We start from the raw sequence: 10059 nt of genomic DNA on the forward strand, positions 1-10059 counted from the left end.
CACTGCTTCCTGAAATGTACTCACCCGCGGCGGGAGAGCTGAGCGCGCAGCCAGGTGGCCGGTGGGGACTGACTCGGTACTTTAGAGATAGCTAATCCTGGAGTTCGGCTCGCGCGCTCCCGGTTGGACCAGCTGAGCAGCTTCGCCACGATACCCCGGGGCACCCACTGGGACCTAGCTGCATCCATTTCCTGAGGCTAGAGCCCCGCTCAACCGAGCACGTCCCTCCCACAGGACCCACGCCTCCTTGAGGTAGGCTGAGCGGTTTACTTGAAACGCCGCTCCTCTTCCAAAAACTTCGCATCTCTCTGGTTCCACCTCAGACCTGCCTTGGTTGACTCCCTCTGCCGCTTTAGACGATTCTATTGCGTTTCCAAGACTTAAAAAAAAAAAAAAAATTACTCAAATAAAACAAAACCCCAATCATTTGGTTCCTTAGCGTGTACCAAGCGTAATGCTAGTGGCTGGAGCTATAAAACCGGCAAAAAGCAGCCCTTGCTCCCATGTACACACACAGGCACCCGCTATAGCTCCAAGCACACGGAGCTTTCATTACTCATTTCATACCGGTCTCTTGGCTGTGCGTTGCCTGCTATCCCCTCAAACTGAGGGGTGGGGACCTTCTGCCAGAAGCAACCATTCCCTCTTCTAACTGTGCTCACCTCACTCCTCACTCACTACTTCCTATCTTGAGTGGAGAGTACTCTCTGGTAGGAAAAATAAGACTAATGGAAGAAAAGCACCTTCCGGACGGTGTCTAGCACACAGTAGGTGTTTAATGTTTGTAATATGGATGGATTGATGGATGCATGGAAGGATGGACAGACTGACAATTGAATGATGAACAGGAAGGTTAACAGCTCTTTCACTTACCCCAGAATCCAGCATAAAACAGGTGCTCGAAAGAGCATTTTTTGTTTGATTTTAAGTTTAAACTGATCTTGAATGTGCATCTTTCCTGGATAAATGCTAGTTCAGGAAACTTCTGAAAACTGCACTATAGGCATGCAAAGTTAGGTGGTGCCCTGAGACATCTACTCAGGCCTGCTGTTTCTCCCTCTGAAACTGGTCAGGGCCTCTGCTTGAACACCTCCAGAGGCCCCAGCACTTCTGCTCAAGGGCAGCCCTCTCTGGGTGGGGCCCAAAGGTGAGTTCTTCCCTCCTGAGGGCAGCCAGCTCTGCCCTGCCTCAAATCTTGGCCCTGTCCCTTTTCATCACTGTGACTTTGGCTGCTTAATCTCACTGAGCCTGTTTCCTTGTCTGCAAAGTAAAAATAATTATGCCTCACGAAGCTCATTTTTACTCCTAATAATAATGATGATGATGATAATGACAATAATAGTGGTGATAGCTAAAACTTAATGAATGCTTACTACAAATGAGGCAGTGTGCCAAGTGCTTTATGTGCATTATTTCATGTAATCTTAGCAACAACAACAGCATAGTATTATCTCCATCTTAAAGATAAGGCTAAAAGAGTTTCAGTAATTTGCCCAAGGTCACAGAGCTAGTAAGTGACGCACTGAATCTGAACCCAGATGTGGCCTCCGGAGCCCATGATTATCCTAACATACCAGTGCCCCAAAGATAACATAAAACCCTCTGGGGCCTGTACTCTCCCGACAGATAATGTAGTGTGGATTGAAATGGTTGGCCATCAGTCTTCCTGCAGGCACTGAATGCTTCAGCTGTTTTTATCCATTTCATACCCCCAACACCTACTCTACCTGGGCCATCATAGGTGTTTAATAAATGAATGAATAAATAGTAAACATAGAACACAATGTTAAGATGTGTTCTGAGCAGCCTTAGGCAGACTGTAACAGGAACTAATGATTTATTCTGTTCAATTCGGCTTGGAGTTCTAATCCTACAGTCCCACTATTCAGCACAACTGAATTTCTTTTCTCTTTTGTTTAAATTGAGGTATAGTTGATTTACAATATTGTGTTAGTTATAGGTGTACAACACAGTAATTCAATTTTTTTTTTTTTTTGCAGATTATATTCCATTATAGGTTGTTACAAGAAATTCAGTATAATTCCCTGTGCTATCCTTGCTGCTTATCTCTTTTATGTATCATAGTTTGTAACTGTTAATCCCATACTCCTAATTTGTCACTCCCCACCCTCTCCTCTTCGGTAACCATAAGTTTGTTTTCTATGTCTGTGAGTCTCTTTCTGTTTTGTATATGATTCATTTGTATTATTTTTTAGATTCCACATGTAAGTGATATCATGTAGTATTTGTCTTTCTCTGAGTTATTTCTCTAAGCATAATACTCTCTAGGTCCATCCGTGTTGCTGCAAATGGCAATATTCCATTGTTTTTTTATGGCTGAGTAATATTCCTGTGTGTGTGTGTGTGTGTGTGTGTATATGTATATATATAAAACATCTTCTTAAGCCAGTCATCTGTTGATGGACACTTGGGTTGTTTCCATGTCTTGGCTATTGTAAATAGTGCTGCTATGAACATTGGGGTGCATATATCTTTTCGAATTAGAGTTTTCGTGTTTTTTCCAGATATGTACCCAGGAGTGGATCATACGGCAGCTTTATTTTTAGTTTTTCAAGGAACTTCTGTACTGTTCTCCATAGTGGCTGCACCAATTTACATTCCCACCAACAGTGTAGGAAGGTTCCCTTTTCTCCACACCCTCTCCAGCATTTATTATTTGTAGACTTTTTGCGGATGGCCATTCTGACCAGTGTGAGGTGATACCTCATTGTGGTTTTGATTTAGTGCAACTGAATTTCTATGTCATATGTTATATGCAAGGCCAGAGGGGGTGATGTTATTCCCATACACACACTGAGTCATTAGATGCAAAAATTGTCCCCCTTTCTGAAATTGCTTCTCACTTTGCCTGCCCAAATAAAATCTAAACAGGAGGCAGCAGGGCATCCTAGAAGGATCCAGAAGATTCATTCAGGTTCAGTCATGAACAGCCAGTGTGTTCCCTGGTAAGTCATGTAACCCCCCTGGGCTTCACATTCCTCACTAGTCAATAGCCATTCTCAATGACCACATAAGACTAAAGGCTACCATCTTGGACAGTGCAGACAGGACATTTCCATCATCACAGACAGGGCTATTGGACAGTGCTGGGTTAAATAGTGAACCATAATAAAGGGAAAATTACAACAGGACTACAATAACAAACTTAAGTTTCAAGAAAAGTGATCAGGGTTATGTAACATTAGAAATGAAGTGTTGATTGAAATCAGTTATTGTCAGAGTACACAACACTTGGTCATTCAACAATCCTTGATCTTTGCCAAGATGTTCCTTATGAAGAACTTTGAATATTTTTTTCTGAGTCACTAAGACTAAAACAAAATAGGTTAGTGAGTATATTATTCTAATTAACCTGAAAATTTCTATAAATAACTATGTTCCCCCAAAATAATGTATTTGTATGACCAACAAACATTGCATCATATGATGCTTTAGAAAAACGGGTTTATGCAATCTCAACATCCACTGCCTTGTCTTCTTAAGACTGAAATTTGTGTAAGAGACAGCCAGGGAGAGAGGGAAAAGGAGAGAGAGACAGAGAGCCAGTGAGAGGGAAAGAGAAATTGTTCTAAATAGAAATTCCACTAGTTTTGAAGGGAATGACTTCATGCAAGCCAAGGTTCTCCTATAAATGTTTTACCTCATGATTTCCTGTTAATCTTGCTTTTTTCCACTTGCCTCTGGGCTTAGATGCCAAAAAATAGCATTGCTGGTGTTTAATAACCAAAAGCCAAGAATACATTCTTCTTGTGCTTTGAGAACATTCAGCTAAGATTTGTAACTCATCCATCAAGCCCACTGCATAGTAATTCAGAGGAAAAAAACTTCAATCTAGTTTGGACCAAGAGGAGGAAAGAGAGAGAAGGGGCCAGGCCAAGGACAGTACCTCAGAGCCTGGATTCCAAACCTGGGGAGAACTTGGAAAACTCAGTCACAATTTAATGAGGCAGGTATTGGATAGTTTTATATTTTATGTGCTGTATCTGTCTTTCGGTAACTGTTTCAAATAAATGCCTCGTCTCTAGGGCTGGCTTTCATCTGTGGCTTTCCCCCTGACATCATTTTTAACATGCACTAACTCAGATGGGGCTTCATAATCTGTCTTTAGTAACAGTATGGAAAAAATGAGAGCAGCAGAAGGTCAGGGAATTATAAAGTGTTAGGATACTTGCTCTTATTTTCTTGAGGAAAGCAGGGTTCTTTCCAGCTAAATTGCAGAGGAGGTAGACAGGAAAATTCCACAATTTCTGATTCTATAGTTTTCAGTTTTTATTATATCCCAAAAGAGATTCACCTAGGAACTTTTATTTATACAACACAAAACTTACATCTATGCATGCAGTGTTTTACCCCTCTGGGAATACTTACTATTATTACTTTCCTCTAAAGAACTATTAATTTGCATTTATCTTCTGCATCATCTGAAAGCACTTATTAAGCATCTGTTAATCATTCATACATTCATTCATTCAGTAACATTTACTCAGCACCTGAAACCGAGCAGGACCCTGAGGAGTCCTCCCAGCTAACCAGAGATTTATGGCTCAGATAATGTTCCAACCACAAGAGAGACCTGATGGCTATTTGGAACCATGTAATCAAGACAATCATCTCTGAAAATAGAAGATTACCCCCTCCCTAGCATGTAGCCCCTTCCTCTTTAACCTATATAATCTCCAAGCAAAACCTGGGGAGTTGGGAGTTGGTTCTTTGGGACATGAGTCCACCTTCTCCCCAGGATTGCCAGCTTCCTCAATAAAGCTATCTTTCCTTTCACCTAACACTTGTCTCTCAGTATTGGATTCTTGAGCAACAAGCAGCTGAATCTGAGTTCAGTAACACTGCTACTCGTCAGGAGCTAGAGATTCTAGTTACCCTGACGCAGAACATACTTATGAAAAGTCAGTCACACTGTAACAGGGGCAGGTGTGGGGAAGTTTTATATTTTGTGTGCTGAATCTGTCTTCTGGTAACTGTTTCAAATGAAACTTATGAAAAAAAAAATCTTTTATCAAACACTATCTTTTCCTCTTATTTACCCTCATTGTGAGACTTTCTAAAAAAGCATTCTCTGCAAAATTCTCTTTTGCTTCATATTTGATGTGCTACCTAAGCTATCATCAGATATTTATTTTAAATCAATATTTAAAATATTTATTTTAAATCCACTAAAATTTCTGCTAATTAAAACACTATTCACTTTTGCCAGAGCAATTAAGGTGTTAAATTATAGTCCCAACCACCTACTCATGCCAGAGAGTGAAAGGTGGAACTAGGTTTTGTGGTATAGTGTGGAAAACCTGGGAGGTGGAGCTTGAACTGAACTGGGAATGAGCCCTAGCTCGGTTACTCCATTCACTCACTCATTCATTCATTTTTCTCCTTCATTCATTCACTTACACATGCATTTGACAAATGGTGATTGACCACCTTCTGTGGGCCAGACTGAGCAAAGAGGTAGGGCAGAGAATAACAAAGGACACCCTTGGCCTCCCAGAGCCAACCACCTCATAAAGGAGACCATGAGACACACAAGCCAACAAATCAATAAGCGTGTTCACTGTACACCCTTTAGTAAGTACTTGACGTCTCTGATCTTCAGTTTCCTCACCTACAAACCACAGGTTTTGCAAAGATTAAATGAGATGATATATGTAACATACCTGTAGGTATGTTGAATGGCAGCTATTATTTCTGACCTTACTATTTCTCTGTCAAACTCCCTTTCACCCCTACCCCCCATATTTATTTCCAATTTCATAAATTAGGGTGTAGGGCTATTGGGTCCACAAGCTAAATATTTATCCCATAAATATTTACATAATATGTCCTAAGGATTTGTAAGGCTCCAAGCCAGAGAGGTTGAAGAAGCTGGATATATTCTGACTTCTGCTCTGCAAAAGAAATTGTCCAAAACTTGGAAATGGGCAAAGGAGATGACTGGGCATCTTTTCAGTGGAGTGAGGGGCATGATCTAAAGGACCTTCTGGGAATTATTGGATCTTACAGAGGTGTGTATTTGATCGTATTTATATTGACTAGGGTATATCACAACTCTGTAAAGGTAGAAGTTAAAACTGTAGAACACCGGGACTTCCCTGGTGGCGCAGCGGTTAAGAATCCACCTGCCAATGCAAGGGACATGGGTTCAATCCCTGGTCTGGGAAGATCCCACATTCCGCAGAGCAACTAAGCCCATGTGCCACAACTACTGAGTCTGCGTGCCTCAACTACGGAAGCCCATGCTTCATTATGGAGGGAAGAAAAATTACAAACGAATTGAGAATATTGTTCTAGATCAGGGTTTTTTAACCTCAGTGCTCTCGACATTTGGGGCTGGATAACCCTTTGTTGTGGGTCTGTCCTGTGCATTGTAGGATGTTCAAGCATCCCTGACTTCTACCCACCAGACAGAAGTAGCGCTCTGCCCCCTTCTCCCGAATTGTGACAAACAAGTATTTTCAAAATCTAGAGTTTGATTTTTTTTTTTTAAGTCACAGGAGAAATACTGAGTTTGGGCAGAATTTATCAGCTATATTAAAGAGGGAGTCCCTGGTATCAGTTTTGGCAAGTGCTAAGCGTGACGGTCATGAACTGAAGCATACTGTGCACCCAAGCCGCCTAATCCATTCACATCACCTACCCAGCCCTGGGGAGTCAGCCCTCAGTGACTTCCCATCGCCCCAGTCACAGCCTGCCCTGGAAGAATTGCAAAGTGAGTTGTTTTGAGAATGCAGCTACCTGCTTGGATTCCTCCACTGTGACCTTCACAAACCTCCCCTGCTGGGTGCTTGCTCTGAGATTAGCCTACCACTTGGAGAAACTCGACATCTTACTTATAACTGTGAGCATAGAAGCATTCAGAAAAAAGAATAGGACAATTCATGAAATTTCCCATGGGCTAACGAGAAAGGGCCCGGTATGTAATAGGGCTTCAATAAATCTCAGAGGAAAACAAGGGGAATGGGGGGAGCTATGAGCTCATAAGAAGACAAATGAAAGCAGTGATGAGATAAAAATTCACATTTTAAGGCAAGATAAGAAAAATTTAAACATAAAACTTCTTCTCTGCCCTTTGGCCTCCTCCATCCCCACTGGTATGCATTGCGCACCTGCATTGGGTGTTAACCAGACCTCCCCAGAGGTAAAGATCAATTTTTCTCCTACTGGCGCCAGCCATGTAACTCCTTAGAAGATAACATTCCTTTCTCAATCCTGTAAAAGGTCATGATGACCCACCCTCACCTTGTACATGCAGAGATCTTCGGTGAACTTTATGTACAATGCCAATATAGAATTTCCCTTAAAGATTGGTGCTGAACAGACTGGTCAGTTGACCTGGGGAGATACTGGACTGCACCTAATGGAAGTTCATAGCTTAAATACTTACTTATGCCCTTACTAATATTACCAGCTATACTACTTGTATTCTGCTCATTTTACAAGATTATTGTTTCTTGCATTACCAAATGTGTGACTGAGCCTCAGATAAAATTAATGATGATTAGGTGACTTGAAATGATTGACCAAACGTATAGTTCTGTGAGATCAGTGATTGTGGGACTTTCCTGGCGGTCCAGTGGTTAAGATTCCACACTTTCCCATGACAGTGGGGGACCAGAAAATCTGCAGAGCATGGAGGGTAGAACCCCAGGCCTGGATGATAGAAAAATAACAACAGCTAACATTTTACTGAATGTTCACCATGCATTGGGCAGAATGCTAGTTTCCATGTGCCAACTCATTGGCCCTTATAATAACTCTATGAGGTTGGTTCTGATATTATTTCTGCTTTACAAATGGGGAACCTAGTACCAAAAGGTTAAGCAATGTTCCCAGGGTCCAGGCTCCCCGTTAACATGGGGCTCAGGGCAAGAGTACATGGAGGTCCATAGACCACATGTCAAATATTTGAAAGTTAAGAATCCAGCCAACAAATTGTTAAATAAAATATGTTCTCTCATCCTAAAAAAAAAAAAAAAGAAAAAAGAAAAAGAAAAAGATTCGTGCTTCCAACACAGGGGGTGCAGGTTCAATCCCTGGTCTGGGAACTCAGATACCACGTGCCATGTGGCGGAGGCCAAAAAAAAAAAAAAAAAAAAAAGATCAGTGATTGTAATAGTTAGTGTAACTCTAGATATGGAAAGAAGCAACAGGAGGGAACCACTTCCTGGACCATAACAGACCAATGAGACAGGCGGTCCAGAGGCTTTTGCTTACAGTTAACAGGGCCTAGTCCAGTAATAGCACGGTGAGTGGCCTATCAACGCAATCCTTGCCAGACCTGGGGATGAGCATTCCTAGCGCCGTGGGACAAATTGATCACGAAATGCCTCCCAAACCTTGGTCGAAATTAAGACCGAAAAGGAAGGGATTGTAAAATAAAGAATATTGCCCACCATCCGGTCCATAAGAATCAAGTCATTAGCTGCTGCAGCGGCTGACCTACACTACACCCTGGAAGGAATTCAGGGCGAAGGTCGGGATGACATGCTCTGTGCTCTGGGAAAACTGGCAGAACAGGCCTTCAGGTAGTTAGATATTTTCAGGAGAAATTTTTTAGGAGCCTGGATTTCTGCATCTTCCCATACTTAGAAAAGCACTAAAACTACTAATTAAGATGTTTATCCCTCAGGGCTAGCAGCAACCTTCTACCGAGATGTGTGCTTGATTGCATGTGCCCCCTTCACCAAAATCACTTACATACTGGCTGGCCTCCTCCCTCACCTTTTTGGAGTAGTTCTCAGAGCTCTCTGACAGACTGACTGTCTCCCGGGTTATAATCCTCAGTTTGGCTTAAATAAAATTTTCCACACACAAATGCCAGACGGTTATCTTCCCATTCACCTGTCATGCACCCAAGGCATGGCCTTACCCAGGCCCGACCAGTTGGCCACTCCTGCCCGTGACTTTGGAGTGTGTGCTGCTGCAAAGACTGTGATGCCAGGTGCCAGAAACCGTGTCCTAACCAGGCTGTGTCCACTGCCTTTGCATCTGATCCTGTTCTCCAGCCTCCTGACAAGGCCAGGAGCCATCCAACACCCTTCCAGTATGTTCCTTTCCTAAGATTAGCCAGAGTTGCTTTCTGCTGATGCCTGATTAATCAATGCACCACCTTTGGGACTTCCCTGGTGGCGCAGTGGTTAAGAATCCGCCTGCCAATGCAGGGGACACGGGTTTGATCCCTAGTCCGGGAAGATCCCACATGCCGCGGAGCAACTAAGCCCATGTGCCACACAACTACTGAAGCCCGCGCGCCTAGAGCCTGTGCTCCACAACAAGAGAAGCCACCGCAATGAGAAGCCCGCACACTGCAACAAAGAGTGGCCCCGCTCGCCACAACTAGAGAAAGCCCGCGTGCAGCAACGAAGACCCAACGCAGCCAAAAATAAAAATTAATTAATTAATTAAAAATATATACCACCTTCACCCCCCTCCCTCACCTTCACTTCACTTTCTAATCCATGGTCTCCTCTCCAGTCTCTCGGTGGCAGGGCTAACTCAGCCTCTCAGCAGGTACTGCTGGGCGTCGCCTTCCTGAGCAAATTACCTGGGGACGGGACTTAGGAAGATGAGTGATAGGAGTTGTGCAAGGGCCGGATGGGATCCTGTCTTTATTTAGCATTTTGAGATTTGTTCATCACGGAGTTTGGGGCATCAATATGGATTTTTTTAAAAATTGCATTAAAATATTATGTATCTTTACATGGCATTTGCAGCAACATGGGTGAACCTAGAGATTATCATACTAAGTGAAGTAAGTCAGACAGAGAAAGACAAATATCATATACTATCACTTATATGTGGAATCTAAAAAAAACATGACACAAATGAACTTATTTACAAAACAGAAATAGACTCACAGACATAGAAGACAAACTTATGGTTACCAAAGGGGGAGGGGGAGGGATAAATTGGAAATTTGGGATTAACAGATACATACTACTATATATAAAATAGATAACCAACAAGGACCTACTGTATAGCACAGGGAGCTGTATTCAATATCTTGTGACAAACCACAGTGGAAAAGAATTT

At 42.5% G+C, this 10059-nt stretch overlaps 1 protein-coding gene across 1 annotated transcript in view; it reads right to left on the bottom strand.

Moving 5' to 3' along the window:
• PROM1 (prominin 1) overlaps positions 1-203 on the bottom strand; it is a 111297-nt gene extending 111094 nt beyond the window's left edge. The window contains exon 1 of the mRNA XM_061192114.1: positions 25-203. The gene's annotated coding sequence lies outside the window, so the exon portion shown is untranslated. The remainder of the gene's footprint in view (positions 1-24) is intronic.
• Positions 204-10059: the final 9856 nt, after the last annotated feature.

Source organism: Eubalaena glacialis, chromosome 5 (genome assembly GCF_028564815.1).
Source record: "Eubalaena glacialis isolate mEubGla1 chromosome 5, mEubGla1.1.hap2.+ XY, whole genome shotgun sequence".
Lineage (NCBI taxonomy): Eukaryota > Metazoa > Chordata > Mammalia > Artiodactyla > Balaenidae > Eubalaena > Eubalaena glacialis.